The sequence below is a fragment of the Panthera tigris genome, chromosome B4 (assembly GCF_018350195.1).
Source record: "Panthera tigris isolate Pti1 chromosome B4, P.tigris_Pti1_mat1.1, whole genome shotgun sequence".
Lineage (NCBI taxonomy): Eukaryota > Metazoa > Chordata > Mammalia > Carnivora > Felidae > Panthera > Panthera tigris.
The window spans coordinates 126,429,733-126,445,969 of record NC_056666.1 but is presented as its reverse complement, the minus strand read 5'-3'; the positions used below and the strand labels follow the sequence as shown (position 1 = coordinate 126,445,969).

The 16,237-nt window shown below is 46.3% G+C and overlaps 1 protein-coding gene and 1 long non-coding RNA gene across 9 annotated transcripts in view; one reads left to right on the top strand and one right to left on the bottom strand.

Moving 5' to 3' along the window:
- SYN3 (synapsin III) overlaps window positions 1-16,237 on the top strand; it is a 460,089-nt gene that overhangs the window by 244,866 nt on the left and 198,986 nt on the right. The window lies entirely within an intron of this gene.
- On the bottom strand, window positions 9,609-12,813 carry LOC122240452. Of its 2 annotated transcripts, XR_006220220.1 has the most exons (5): window positions 12,138-12,813; window positions 11,302-11,375; window positions 11,025-11,153; window positions 10,768-10,916; window positions 9,609-9,983 (listed from the first exon to the last, which is right to left on the bottom strand). It is a non-coding gene; the product is annotated as an uncharacterized LOC122240452 (long non-coding RNA). The 2 variants fall into 2 exon arrangements; XR_006220221.1 differs by lacking the exon at window positions 11,025-11,153.

The window sequence follows — 16,237 nt, the reverse complement described above, 5'->3', positions numbered from 1 at the left end:
CAACAGATATGGTAGACTGTGGTCAATTCTGATCTTACTTTGAAGGTGTGGCATATGGAGTTTGCCAATGAATTTGATGTGGGGTATAAGAGAAAGAGAAAAGCTAAGGGTGACACCAAGGCTTTGGGGCTGATCAAATAAAAGGAGTTGCCATTCACTGAGATGGGAAAGTCTACATGTCAAGCAGTTAGAGAGGTTGGCTGCTACCATATTTCACTAGCAATGCCTTTTGGGCATCTGAGTGGAGATGTTGAAGACGTTGAACCTGGGGTAGAGAAAGAGGATTGTGTGGGGATACAAATTTGGGGGAGTCTTCAGTATGTAGGTGATAGTTAAAGTCACAAGACTGAATGAGATCACTATGAGAAGGAGTGTGGAGTGAAAAGAGCATAAACAAGAGGACTTCAAAACTTAGAGATCAGGAAGATAAGGAGGAATCAACAAAGGAGATCAAGCAGTGGGTGAGAATCAGGAGTGATGTACCAGAAGCCAAGTGAGGAAAGTGTTCCAGGGAGCTGGAGTGATCGACTGTGTCAGATGCAACTGCTTGGTAAAGTAAAATGAGAGTTGCAATTTGGTCATCACATTTAGCAATGTGGAGGTCATTGAAGACCTTGACCTGTGGAGGGATGAGAGAGAGTTCAGGAGAAAATAGAAGAGGGGAAGCGGAAGTAGAGATTTTGCTATAGAGGCGAATAGAAAAATAGGCTGGTAATTGGAGGAGAATATAGGGTCAAGAAGAAGGTTTTCTGTTTAAGGGAGATACTACAGTAGCATGTTTGAATGACAACCAGAATGTTTCAACCATAAAGGAAAGGTAGATAACAGGAGAGAAAGGAGAAACTGGTGGAGCAGTGTCCTAAGATTGGTGAAAGGAAGTGATATCTGGGGCACAATGAAGAGTTCCTGTTGGTAGGAGCACAGAGTTCATCCAGAGGAACCTAAGGGAAGGCACAGTGTATGGTGACAGGTGTAAGGACAGTGTAAGGTGAGTAGATGTGGTGGTGAGAACTTCAGCAGATCTCCTCTGGTTGCTTCTCGTGCAAAGCAAAAGAATGGGACAGTGAATGTTCTAGGGAGTATACTAGGATGACAGCAGTCCTGAGTCCTCAAACTAATGGTCTTATTCCTCTCCAGACGTGTTCAGACATGGTATATTCAAATCACCTTTGCAGCTGAGACCAAAATCAGATGAAACAGAATGACATGTGTAGTAGGAAGGCAAGATCAGTTTTGAACACGTTTGAGTGCCTATGGGTTTAAATGGCCACGAAACAGATTATACGTGTGATCTGGAGCTTAGGAGAAGGTATGGGATAAAGGTAGAGGCATCAGCAAAGAGGGAGTCATTGAAACTGAGAAAGTAGGTGTAAAGTCCAAGAAAGGAAGTATAAAGAGAAAAGCATAAACTTGGGAAACACTCCCATTTTAGGGAGTGGAAAGAAGAAAGTATTCATCAAAAAAGGCAGAGAAAGGGGCTGAAAAATTAAATGAAGCATATTCTTCCTGAAGCCTATAAATGAGACAGTTCAGTGAAAGGGAGGAAAAATCATTCAGGGAGGTGAGGGAGAAGGAGAAATACTTCTGGGTATGCCCAAAAGGAAGCCAGTACTGGATTACCTCAGAGCACTTAGTAGAAATGCAAAGAAAAGGAACTTGTGAGCAAAATATAAGGGGCATGAAAGAAAAGACCCAAGAGAATTATGTACAAATAATAGGAGCTTTGGAAAGAGAAAAAAGTAGTTCCTGGAAGAGAAGGGATACTTTAAAGATAAAATAGAAGAAAATGTTCCTGAACTAAAGAAAGCCCTGAGTCATCTGATCAGAGGGGTTCTCTGAGTCCTCGAAAGATTGACAAAATAAATACAAAGACAAAATCTGATGATAAGTCTGAGCTGCAGAGTAAAGAGAAAAACCTGAAAAGTATTCAGAGAAAGAGAGATTACAGGCTACTTACAAAGGAAAGGGAAGGAGACTGACAATAGACCACTCGTCTGCAGCGCTGGCATCTCAAAGGCAGTGGAACAGTTTTCTCAGACTGAAAGAAATGTGCATTTTACAGGATTCCCTTGCCCGGTCACAATGTCATTCCTATTAGAGGGGCTCTAACATGCAAGGACTCAAGGCATACCATCTGTATACTCTTTCAAAGGGAATAACTTAGGGATGTACTCTAGTGAAATGAAAATTTAACCAGAACAAAGATCTCAAAATGAGGAAAGAACAAACATGCAAATAAATGTGTATGCGTGCGTGCGTGTGTGAGTGTGTGTGTGTGTTTTAAAAAGTCACCAGCAATTCTTTGAGAGCACAAACCTAGAAAAGCAGTTGGATCAGAAGCTGGGTTGCAGAGGGTTGTAAAAGCAATAGTGAGAGAATATTCATTGAAGAAATATGGAGATAAAACAAGAAGGGAAGACTACTTAAGGGATAAAAAGAATACTTTGTTTATAAAAGCAAAGCTCAAGTATGTTTGTAGGCAGAGGAAAAGGAGTTGTGAGCAGGCAGAGGTGGAAAGTGTACAAATGTGGGACAGTCCTGAAATATAGTAGGAACTAAGTCATTGCTGATGATTTGAAAATAAGATCCCTTCTATTATGGATGGCACATGCCTTCCACCAGCTTGCATTTGAGAAGGAGGGAGAGATACTGGAATGGCCAGAAGAAGGAAAAAAGGAAGAAAGGGTGGAGGAGGGGAGAGAGGAGAAAGAAACCATTTTCTACAAATACCCAAAGATCTATCAGAACTGCATGCACAAAGCATGTACATAAAACCTTAGATTGCAAGTAACTTGTTCTGTGAGTGTTCTGCAAGACAAGCAAACATTTCTAACAAATTTTAACTTGATAAACAAGTGATGTCTTACTTTATGAATAGTAGGTGATGCTGAATGTCACGTGATCACAACTGAGCCAATGGTTCTTGAAATTCGCTTTGATACACAAGTGCTTTGGATTGCAAGCATGCTTCCAGAATGAATTATGCTCATGAACCAAGGTTTTACTGTATTTTAGTATACATGTATTTAATTCTGCAGTCTATGAGTGTAGACCAGTTAATGCATCATCCAGCTGGGATTATTACCCGTAGCCACATAGCTAGAGTGACCTCTGAATGAAGAGTACAAAGGACTGATCAGTGTTTTGTTTGTTTGTTTGTTGTTTGTTTGAGGAAGGATTAATTAAAGCATATCTGGAAGTCGTGGACTAGGTTGGGTACCTGAGGAAAAGCATCAAGACATTTGGTTCTCAGTGGTATGGCAAAAGTGTGGGAGCCCCATGGAGGCTAAGATGGGAACCCAGGACAAAATCGCTTAACTTTATAAACAGTATAGCATAAGGATGAGGCTGGCTACGTGATGCGTTGGGCATGACCTTATGAGCCGCAGGGATTCAAACCTTGACTCTTACTTGCTGTGGGAGCTTGAGATATATATCATATATATATCTATATATATGTATGTAGATGTATGTATGTATCTTTATATATATATAAAGAGGATAATACAGGCCTTGCAGAGCTTTTGGAAGATCACATCCACTCAACAGTTTGTTTTGGAACCATGTGCCAGGCATTATTCCCAAGGGGATACTTTAATAAAGTAGACATTCCGTATTTCTCCTCAGAGTTTCCATTCTAGGTGATTGTGAGGAGGAGAGCAAGAAAAGCTGCCTTTGGCATGAAAAGGGCAAAAGGTGCTCAATAGATCTCACTTCCACCCTGTCCCTTCCCATAGAGGCTTTCAGAAAAGCTCCATTGCTCACCCACACCCCTAGCCCTTCTCCCCATGGCTCTGAATACCTCCCCCAGTCTCCATACCACAAAGATGCAAGATTCCCTGGGTTTGAGCAAAAATCCTTGGAAACCAAGCTCTCCCATTTGGACAAGGAGCTGGAGGAAGAAGCCTAGTGCTTGGATCCCCTGGAACTCCAGGTCCCAAGTCTCAAGCCTAGCTTGTAAAGGATCACTCTACCAGTTGCCTCTCCTGGACGTTCTTCCCCATGGCCTGCAATTGGTACATGAGCTCTAGTCACTTAAAAATACAGGATCACACACTCACTAGTGTATGGTCTTTTCCAAAACAAAAAACAAACAACAACAAAGAAAACCACCCAATTGTATGTATGCAAAGGGGTGCACACAGCACAGCCCCCAGTTCCCCCCCCCCTTCCTCAAGCTCTTCTCCAGTCTGCTGCCCCTGGTCAGTGTGCCTGCTGTCACACACGTGCCCAGCTCTCCCAGGGGGCCTTCCCGCGGGCCCTCCTTGCCATGTGACCTTCCTGCACTGTCACCCCCCCCACTTCAGTGGGCCTGTCATTTTCTCATTATGGTCACCACCCCAGACCCGAACTTGTCCTCCTCTTTCCTGTTTCCAATTAAACCTTGTCCTATCAGGGATCCTAGGCCACGTTGTTCTGCGGTCTCCAGAGAGGAGAATGACAACATGGGAGGAGAGTGGGGGGGATTCCCACTGATTGGCCTGGTGAGCCAGGCTGGAGATATTTTGGGGGTGGGTTAAAAGCTCTAGAGACCCCAAGGCAGATGGCGTGGGCGAGCAGTGTGCAGTGGGTGTGGGCAGGGTGCATTTTCCTTCCTTGTCTCGTGCTTTCTTTTCACAGCTGCAGTTCCTTGGAGCCCTAACATTCCAGTTCCCAGAGCTAATTTTAGGTTCTTGGGACTGGCTTGTTCTAAGTGACCCTGGCCCCCGCCTTTCCCCTTTGCTCGGCATATTCATTCCGGACCTCTGGCTCACACAAGCCACACTCTCTTGCTGGCTCTGGAATCAGTGAAGAGCAATTGTAGTCCCGGTCCCCCACCAGCTGAAAGACCCTCAGGAAGCAGGAAACTGAATAGGGGGGCGTGGAGTGGGAGTCCTGGGAGTGGACAGAAGAGGGTGGGGGTGGGGAGCAGCTTCCTGCCTCCCAAATAAGGAGATGATGTTCATCGCAGTCATGAGCTCAGGACTTCTGTAGAGCCTCTAAGAGAGGGCCTTTAAGAGAGAGGACCAAGGAACAGGAATGCGAATGAGGCCAGACAGATGGATACCTGCCATTGCTTCGTCCACCACCAGTGCCCATTCAGTATTCATGCAGCAGGTGAACCTGGGCCTCCTGGAGTCACCATGTTCAGAGTCTCACCAGGTTCTCCACTCACGACATAGACATTCATGGAATTTTAAAGTGTAAGCCACAGATGTCATCTTCTTCATGCCTCTAATTCCACAGTGAGGGGGATCCACAGCCCAGAGAGGAGATGCCACTTCCCCAGGGTTGGGCATGAGTACCAGGTTCTGTGAAGCCAGAGGTGGGACCAGGACTTGAATCAGGGCCTCCTGCCCTCCAGCTCAGAGCTCTTTCGGGCACCAAACTGCCTTCTGCTGTGGTTCTGTTCACTTCCTATCATTTGGGGGCAGGTCGCCAATTCCTCCATCACCACCAGCGGTGGGGCAATTGGGTGCCTCCCAGACTTTCTTTCTCACCCCAGCCTTGGCCTGCCTCTTTACTGAGGGTGTAATGGAAGCTCTGGAAAGCAGTGCTGTCCCCAGGGAAATGAGTGCCACCTGCTCAGGGTCCCAGCTGGGGGGACCATGCCCACTTAGAAAGGGACAAATTCCATTTCTGAACTTGATCTATGTCTCTGCCACTTCACCAGAACAGTTGATCAAGAACTGGATTTTCTTTTTTTTTTTTTTTAATTTTTTTAATGTTTATTTATTTTTGAGAGAGAGAGAGAGACAGAGCATGAGCAGGAGAGGGGCAGAGAGAGAGGGAGACACAGAATCTGAAACAGACTCCAGGCTCCGAGCTGTCAGCACAGAGCCCAACGTGGGGCTCAAATTCACAAACCATGAAATCATGACCTGAGCTGAAGTCGGACACTCAACCAACTGAGCCCCCCAGGTGCCCCAAGAACTGGATTTTCTACATCAAATTTTAGAGCTATCAGTCATCCAAAACCCTCCCTGGCCATCAGCAGCCATTATCCCCTTGCTTCAAATCATTGCTTCTACTGTGTGAACTGCTCCTACTGCTTGAACTTGCTTTCCTAAGACTAGTTCTGCCTCCCACTTTCAGCTGCATTCATTTCCTTGCCCTCTGTTTCAGACCCTGGGCTCTCCTCACCTGGGCAGGTGAATACTAAGTTCCCCCTGAGCCAGAATCTTCCAATGGCCTCTTGGGGACCTCTCAGTCTCCCAGCCACTCTCCAGCCACTCTCTTGATGGACTAGATCCCTAAGGCAGTACCATGTGGCTATCAGCATGCAGTGTTTGCATCTCAGTGTGCCCCAGTTTCCATATCTGTAAAATGGGAATAAGCAGTGTAAGGCTCTTAGTGAGGATTCAGTGAGTTCACATGATATATACAAATGTACAAATTCATGAAGCAGTACTCTTAAGATGAGAGCACTTTATCTATTTGCTGTGTATGTGATATACTTAAAAAAAAAGATTGAGTTTATATACTTAAATTAGTTTATACATTTGCACTCAGGGTGGCAGAGAGTAAACCCTCCATAATAATACTTGTTATAGTAGCTGCTATTATTTAAACTTGGGCTCTCTGAGGACTAATATTTCTTCCTCCTAAGTATTAAAAATTTTTTTAATGTTTATTTTTGACACACACACAGAGAGAGAGAGAGAGAGAGAGAGAGAGAGCATGAGCAGGGGAGGAGCAGAGAGAGAGGGAGACACAGAATCCAAAGCAGGCTCCAGGCCCTGAGCTGTCAGCACAGAGCCCGACATGGGGCTCGAATTCATAGACCGCAAGATCATGACGTGAGCCAAAGTCAGATGCTCAACCGCCTGAGCCACCCAGGCACCCATCTTCCTCCTAAGTACTTAGAGTAATGATACCTCATATTTTTCCCATGCTTTCCCATTTATGAAGCACTTCCTTGTGCATTCTCTCACTTCCGGTTATCACAACAGCCTTTGAGATGGCTATTTCCCCCCATTTTGTTTTATTTCTTTTAATGTTTATTTATTTTTGAAAGAGCAAGAGAGACAGAGCATGAGTGGGGGAGGAGCAGAGAGAGAAGGAGACACAGAATCTGAAGCAGGCTCCAGGCTCCAAGCTGTCAGCACAGAGCCCAATGTGGGACTTGATCATGACCTGAGCCCAAGCCGGACGCTTAACCGACTAAGCCACCCATGTGCCCCTATTTTCCCCCATTTTAAAGAAGGGAAAGCTGAGGCTCAGAGGTACAGAGTTGACTTGCCCTAGATCATGCAGCCAGTAGTGGAGAGATGGGACTCAAGTCTGAGTGACTCTTCGGCAAGGATTTCCACCCCACCTTGCTCTGCCCATCAGCACCTCTGTTCTCAGATCTACCCAGACTTCCTGCTTACAAACACCAGGTTTCCCTGACCTCGGGCATTTCTGTGTCCTTCGGGAAGTGACCTACACAAGGTCCCATGGCTTAATAAACCAAAGCTGAAATAGAACCACATCTTCTGAATTTCCAGTCTGGCACTATTTCCTCCACAACCTTTTATCTTGTTGGCCCGATTCCAATTTAGATGCATTAAAGACTTTTTTGTTTTTCCCACTGAATTAAGGGAACCAAAGCATTGCATCAAGAATTAGGATATTATAGCATGGGTGAAGAACATACAGACACAGGCAAGAAGGTTCCAATTCATATTCCACTGCTATAACCGTAGTGCCTATCACTCAAGTCACTTATCTTACACTGTAGAGTTCAGACCCCGACCCATTCCTTCTTCAGGAAGATGGCCCCCTCTAGAATCTGCAAGGTGGGGGAAACCAATGATAAGCCCTTGCTGTGGAGAAAAGGGACGGGCAGCTGTTGAGAGTCCTCACTCCAATTACCTGAGTCCTTCAGGAGCCCCCAGGACTCTGCCTTCAGGTCTCCTTCCTCCACCACCCCTCCCTGGACAATCTCCTGATGCAGTTATTTTAAGGAAAGTTCCACAAGGCAAAAACCTCACAGGATCACTGATATTTGAAGGTTTGGTTCTTCCTGCCTCCCAATGGAGACTGGTTTTGAGGTTGTTTTGCTGAATCACTAGGCAAAGAGTAAATAAATAAATGGAGGAAGGAAATCTTGCTCAAAAGGAATTCTGTTGGTTCTCCAAAAAAACAAAGCATCTGTCATCATCAAAGGAATCTGTAGGATCTAGCCTCTCTGGGACTAGACTTCATCCTAGGGGTTCTGAGGCACCCCCACCAGAGAAGAACTTGTCCAGCCCCTCTCAGCAGTGCTCAAAAATGATGCCAACCCTCAAGGGCAAACTGGCTACATCCCAAGGCCTCTGGGTGGCCTGATCTTGCTCTTGTCCTCTGTCCCCCACCAACATAGGAGAAGAACCAGGAGTGAACTGCCCCTAGGGCCTGATATTCTGTAATGTGCTGCCTTTCCTTTGGGGGTCACCACCTCTTCTGGTGCATGTGGCTTCCACCATCCACCCCTAGACTCTAGCTCATGTTTTGTTACTTCTCTGGAAGCCTCACCCCCATAAAAATAAAAGGAGAGCTCTTGATAATCCATTAGTCTAAGCCCATCATCTTGCTGCCATGGAGACCAGGGCCAGGAGAGCAGCAGCTGACCCTGGGACACATAGCACCTTGTGTGCAAAGTCAAAGTAGGAATTGAAGACAGAGAGTCAGTGGACCCCACCATCTAGAGGCTGGCAGAGCCGCCATACTCTGGATGGGAGAACTGGCTGGGCCTCCCTGTCCCCTGGGAGCTCCCAGAGTTCCTGCTGGAATGAAACAGTAGGGAGGTGAGAGATTGAGAGAAGCACTCAAGGAGAACCCTCACAGCCACCTGACCAGTTTTGAAGTCTCCTGGTTCATCACTGGTGGACAGAGTCTTCTTAGAGCATCTCACTGAGCATCTTTTGCCCTGCTTGAGATCTTTCATTGCCTTAGTCCCAGTCCATCCCCATTATCCCTGGCATTCAAGGCCTTCTGACATGTCCTGACATCTTCTCTCCCAGTCCATCTTAACTCTGTGCCTCTGAACCAGTGGTGAGGAGCAGAGGAACCCCACTCTGTGCCTGGTAAATCCCAGGAGCTGGGTAGTGGGAAGTGGGCAGCCTGGGTGGACATATCCACGGTGCTCTACATGAGCCTCTGTCAAGCTGCCCCACTGTGATAGAAGGAAAGCCAGCTCAAGGAGGCACCACCCCACACTCACTCTAAGACCCAGGGCAAGTCACTCACCATCTCTGAGCCCCGGTCCCTCCTGCATGGGACATTGCTCCCCACCTCATCCCAACTTAAGATCTAATGGCATAACTTAGGGGAAAATACAACTTCTGGTATGTAGGATGTGCTCAGTAAATGTTTGCTTCTCTCCTTCACCTAAACAACAGGGTGGAGGAGTAGAATGGAGGAAGCTCACTCTCCTGGAATGTTTGGAGGGCCTCGGGGATGTGCAAGGCACTGGCCTGTGGTGGGCAAGTGTGGGTGGCATCGTGGCTCCTCACCACCGCCTCTGTCTAGACAAGGGCCTCAGAATTGCTGAGTCTCAAGGTTGAAAGGAACCACCTATCCAAAAGGTCAAGTAGTCTAGTCATATGCTGATTTGAAAACACTCATCTGTTACCTTTTCCGTGATCCAGAATTTCATCCCAGCCACATAATAGCAGGACTTTGATTTTTATTGTCAACTAAATAACAATCAACAGTCAACAATGTTGTTGAGCTCATTCTACACATCTCCAGGCTTTCCCCTCTTTGTTCATTTAATCTTCTCAAATTGAAGCCCCACAGTATGACCAGCATTTCACTGTGAGGGCATTGAGGAAAGTTAAAAAATTTTCCCAAAGTCACACAGCTAATAATTTCATTGCACAGATATTTGTTGATCAGCCAGTATGTACCAGATAGACCTGGAAACACAGCAGCAAGGAGTGTAACATGGATTCCTAACTGATTCTGGATCTTTCCACCTTCTTTTGCTTGCAGCCTTTTCCATCCAGATCCCACAGCTAACTCCAGGGCTTGAATACCTTAGAAAGATATTAAGAGGTTGGGAAATAATCTTTGAGTAAAGCTTAAAAATATGATCATTGGTTCTCCACGGGGGCAGTACTGTTCCTCAGGATGCAGTTTGGAAACTTTGGGTTGGCCCTTACTGGGAGGGTGCAGGGATGTGCCTGGGACAGTCCTGTACCCCACAGGGCCATTGACTATCCCACCAGACACCACACAGATGAAAACCCATGTATAATAATCTAAGCCTAGGACTGAACTCCACATTATTTTGCACACAAAGCGTTCGAACAGGGAGCAGTTTTAATATATGCTCCCCTGCAAATGCAACCACCATGTAAATTCAGGGTAGACTTCACTTTGTGTTGTTGGAATCTTACCAAGAGTTGTTTCAACAAATCATGTCACCAATGGCAACCTCACTCCTGGCCTTTGAGTTGCTAATGAAACATCCAAATCAGTCCACATTTGTAGATGTTAAGATCATGGCTATTTTATGCATAAATGCAAGCATCACACTATTTCATTATGTCTTCCAGTGTAGTCACAGGAGTGTTTATAAATGGAAACATGTTATTTTATTATAAATTATTTTTATTTAATTTTTATTAGGAATTATTTCTACTTGATTTCTCATATTATATTTAGGGCACCCTATTAATTTTTTTTTAATTGTGCATGTAGGTTAACCAGGAATTTCATTTCCACATAGTAAAAGGGCATTACACAACATTTGTTAAAGAAACAGCATGGGTCTGAGAAGGTGGGGGTGGCATGCTACAGTGAGAGAAGAGTTACTACCTGCAACAGAAGGGCCATGAGCCCTTCCTTGCCACTCTGTCACTCCATCATTCCATCAAGGACAGAATGGCAGCTGTGCTTCCAGAACTTGGAGTAGACTTGGGCATGATTACCTGGCCTTGAAAGCTGTCTGTTGTTAATGTAGATAACTGAATGGAAAGGGCAGAGATTGGTGTCAAAAGACATGAACCTGAATCTTGGTTCTGCTAGTTCCTGAAAATGAAACCAACCAAAACCTCCCTGGCCTTTGTTCCTACATGATAGAGGGAGTACTTTGAACCAGGATGAAGGTATCTTGTGGTATAACATTCCATGGCTCCAGGATCAGTCTTTGAGGGCTCTCAAGGTTCCTTATGCTTCTGGAAGAGTGCCTCAGTACAGTGGGTCTGGGGGCAGAGGTGGGGTGGAAGTGATAAGACATCTACCAGGTTTGAACCTGGATATGCCACCTTTGGGAAATGCCAAAATGACCTGTGGTATTTTATTTCTCTCTTAGCTTTAGTCTCAGTAAAATGGGAATTAGAATGGTCTTACCTTTTGAAGGTTAAGATGACAGTTGGGGTGGTAACAGATAAAATCTGCAATGGGTGCTGGAGCTCAGTAGTTCTCTGTAAATGTTAGATGTCAGTTCCCTTCCTCCAACCTCCACACCTTCCTCAGCCTCCCCAGACCAGTTCCCAACCTCTGCCCCCTGCACTGTTCTTCTGTCCCTCCCATCCCAGGATAGGGCTGGGAAGGGAAGGGAGTGGAATTGTGCTGAGTCTCCATCTTGTCCCTGCACAGAGAGTAAAGGTTAGAAGTCCCCCCACACTAGGGAGTTTCCACTTCCCTCTCTGGCCAGCTGTGGGGTCAATGGGAGAAAAGTGACTAAGATAGGGAGAATTTCTGGAGTCCCTCTGGCCCTGATTCAAGACCTCACCCACTGGGAAAAGCAGAGGAAAGTAGTTTCTCAGCCTGGAGATTCTGAACAAGGGGTTGGCCGATAAGAAATGGAGACTCTCACCTCCCTTTCAGCCAATGTTCAAGGTGCAAGGCATCGCGGTGTAAAACTGTATTGTATGCTCAGAGAATGTTTGAGAACTTGCTGGAATGTATAATGTAGATGCAAGGGAGGGAAGGGAGATCCAGGTGGAAGAGCTGAGACAGGCCAGATATAGAAGAACCTTGTTTGGTCAGAGCTGGAATCTTCACATGGCAGGAGGTCTGTGGCAGCAGAGGATGGCTCAGTTGGCCATCTGGGACTGGGGGGAAACTAAACTGTATGGAAGGGGAAAGAAACACAGCCACCTTCCCCAGACAGCCCCTCTCCCACAGTGCTCCCTAGAGGGCATCCTTGGCAGCAAGACCTTCAGACAGGAGCTCCTCCTTACCCAAGCCAGCTCTGGAAGACTTGTTCCTGTGGAGGTATGAGTGATTCAAGCCAGCTCCTCCAGAAGCCACTTTATTTCAACAGGCACCAAAACTTTCTTCCAGGGGACTGGTTTTCCAACTATGCCATGCCCTGGGGAAGCATCTCAGGACAAAGGGAAGGTTGAACCGACAGGCCCTGATCCTCTGACCCAAATCACATTGGACATTGGTGACTCAGACCTGAGGAGACAATGGTGCTCACAGGGGCCCACCTTTCAGTAGAGACCAACAATCAAAGAAGGCCATGAGCAACTCCAGGCAAGGATATGGACCTGAGGTGTCTGGAAGTAGGAGGGGCACCTCTGCCAGCCCAGGGAGGAGGGGGTGTTGAGGTGGTGAGGAAGAGAAGGAGGTGAAGTTGAGAAAAGCCTGGAGGAACAAAAGGGGATCAGCTGGTTAGAGAAGAGGTGAGGAGGCCATTCCAGGCAGAGGGAGCTGCTCATGCAAAGCCCTGGAGGTATGACTCACCACCATGGTCTAGGGGCTTCAGGTGGCTACAGAAAAGTATAGGGATGGAAAGAACTGTGTTGGAGTTAGGCGTGTCCGTGTTCAAGTCACTGTTCTGCAGCCCAACACCTCTGTGAGCCTCAGTTTCTCAACTGTAAAACGGGGATGATTCCTCATCAGAGTGTCCATGAAGACAGGCACCCTATTGCTCTTGTTTGCCCAAGGCCTAGAACAATGCCTGGACCAGGATGATCCCTCGGTCTGTGTTTGCTGAATGGATGAAGAACATAATGCCTGTGAAGTGTCTGGCATAAAATAGATGTTAAGGAACAAGGATGTCTTTGAAGTTGGGGTCATAGAGCATAAGGTTGTAGATAAGAATGGTAAGGTGGTGAGGACCTTGGAAGCCAGTGATCCAGACTTTTTTGGTAAGCAGTAGGGGCAGTGGAGGATCTGATGGGCCCCAGGGTCACTAGTCATAAGCCCCTGTTGGGGAGTCTGATTGTGCCTGAGGCCCTCCCTGAGGTGGAGCCAACCCTTCCCAAGACCCTTCCCCCGGGAAGCTCTCCATGATTCATTGTCACAGGGTGGTCAGGGTCTTCCAGAAGCTCCTCTGGAGACAGCCTGAGTCAGGGATTGGGAATTTCTGGATGTGATCAAATACTTACCCCTGCGGTTGGTCCTGGGACTCAGAAGAAGCACCCGCCTGCCTGACTTGAATGTCACACACCGGCAGGACCCATAACCTTTGACCCTTCCATGCACTCTGACCTATTGACCCTGCCTGGCTCTAATGTTTGGTTTGCTTTGCAGAAGGGAGGGCTTAGGCTGAGATGGAGCAGGGCAGTTCTGCCCCCTATAGCATGTCTTACTCAGGGGTCCAGAGGCTCCTGTTGGCCTCAGCTGGAGGTTCTGGGACTAGGCTCACCACCACCATAAGGAAATCCGTGTTGTTCAGGGCTTAAACAGCCCTGATTCCAGGGGAGGCCATGACTTTCCCCAGAGATCGCAACTTCTCCCTTGATGAGTCCTGGGGCTTTGGCTCACCTCCCTTCGTATCTCTGCTCCCCCCTTTACTCCTCTGTCAGCAAAGCCAGCTCGTGCACTTCCTACAGCAAAACATGGCATCCACTGCCCCTGGCACATCAGCCATGCCCGTGTCATCTCTGTCTCAGACCCTGTTCTAGATGCAGAAGAGATTGACAATGGAATCAGGACTCCAGAAGGAATATAAATTATTAGGCAAAGGTACTGACTGCTTGGCTGTCTGTAAGCTAGGAATAATAGAGCACTTCTGAAGGTTGCCGTGAGGATTAAGTGAGACAATGAAATACTGGGAAGAGATAGTGGAGAGCTAACACATGGCAAGCACTCAGTAAAAAGACAATAGTAGTAGTAGTATTTGAAATAGTAGAAGAGGCAGCCACAGCAGTAATGGTGGTGGTGGTGGTGGTGGTAGTAGTAGTAGTAGCAGTGATGGTGGTGGTGGTAGTAGTAGCAGTAGTGGTGGTGGTGGTGGTAGTAGTAGTAGTAGTAGTAGTAGTAGTAAGTAGTAGCAGCAGCCGTAGTAGCAGCAGGAGCAGGGATAGGGGTAGTAGTAGTAGAGACAGCAGCAATGGTAGTAGTAGTAGCAGCAGCAGCAACAGCAGTAATGGTAGTAGTAGTAGTAGTAGTAGCGGTGATTTTGGTGGTAGTAGTAGTAGCAGAAGTGGTGGTGGTGGTAGTAGTAGTAGTAGCAGTGATGGTGGTGGTAGTAATAGTGGTAGTGGTGATGGTGCTAGTAGAAGTAGTAACAGTGATGTTGGTGGTGGTAGTAGTAGCAGTCACGGTGGTAGTAGTAGTAGTAGTAGTAGCGGTGATTTTGGTGGTAGTAGTAGCAGTAGTGGTGGTGGTGGTGGTGGTGGTAGTAGTAGTAGTAGTAGTAGTAAGTAGTAGCAGCAGCCGTAGTAGCAGCAGGAGCAGGGATAGGGGTAGTAGTAGTAGAGACAGCAGCAATGGTAGTAGTAGTAGCAGCAGCAGCAACAGCAGTAATGGTTGTTGTAGTAGTAGTAGTAGTAGTAGTAGTAGTAGCAGTGATGTTGGTGGTAGTAGTAGTAGCAGTAGTGGTGGTGGTGGTGGTGGTAGTAGTAGTAGTAGCGGTGATGTTGGTGGTAGTAGTAGTAGCAGTGATGGTGGTGGTGGTAGTAGTAGCAGTTATGGTGGTGGTAGTAGTAGTAGCTCCATAGTTTTGCCTTTCCCAGAATATCATATAGTCAGAATCATTCTGTATGTTGCTTTTTCAGACTGGCTTCTTTCACTTAGTAATATGCATTTAAGGTTCCTCCTCATCTTTTCATGGCTCGATAGTTCATTTTTTTTTAGCACTGAATAATATTCCATTGTCTGTATGTATCACTATTTATCCGTTCACCTCCTGAGGGAGATCTTGATTGCTTCTAAGTTTTGGCAGTTATAAATAAAGCTGCAATCTGTGCAGGCTTTGGAGTAAACGTAAGTTTTGAACTCCTTTGGGTTAATACCAAGGAGCATAGTTGCTGGATCGTATGGTAAGACTACGTTTACTTTTGTAAGTAGTCACCAAAGTGTCTTCCAAAGTGGCTGTACCATTCTGCATTCCCGCTAGCAATTTGTGAGAGTTCCTGTAGCTCCACATCCTTGTCAGCATTTGGTGGTGTCAGCATTCCAGATTTCAACCATTCTAAGAAGTGTGTAATGGTATTTCATTGTTGTTTTAATTTGCATTTCCTTGATGACATATAGTGTTGAGCATCTTTTTACACGTTAATTTCCCATCTGTCTATCTTTTTTGGAAAAGTGTCTGCTAAGGTCTTTGGTCCATTTTTTAATCAGGTTGTCTCTCTTCTTACTATTGAGTTTTAAGAGTTCTGTGTTTGGGATAGCAGTCCTTCATCAGATGTGTCTTTTGGACACTTGCCTCCCTGGCTCTTCCTTCTCAGTCTCCTCTACTCTTTCATTCACACTGTCTGGGGTCTGGGGTCTGTCAGGACTCAGTGCTGACCTCCTCTTTTCTCTACCTGAACCCACGCCTCTATTCCTTTGTCAACCTCACTTAGTATCATGATTCTAAATGAGTTCCAGACTCATGTATCCAAGACTGCTATGCATTAGACATCTCCTCAGGACATCCAACACTGATTCAATTTCACATGTCAAAACTGAACTCTGGTCTTTCCCCCAAATTTGCCTCCCCTCAGCCTTCTCCCATTTAACTTGGGAAGCTCTGTTTTCAACCTCAAACCTTAGGGTCTTCCTTGAGTGTTCCCTCCTTCACTACCCCTTTTCCCTCCTAATCAATCCATCAGGAAATCTATAATCCTTACTGTCAAAATCTATCCGGAATCCAGAATCCTACCATCTCTCACTTGGCTATTGCAGTCCCCTTCTAACTGGTTTTCCTGCTACTGCCCTTGCCAACTTTCAGTGTATTCTCAGCAGAGCAGAATGGCACTACAAAATGTGGGTTCACCCTCAGATGAACACAAAGGAAGGGAAGCAAAAATAATATACAAACAGGGAGGGGGACAAAACATAAGAGACTCTTAAATATGGAGGACAAAAGGGGGTTACTGGAGGGGTTGTGGGAGGGGGGATG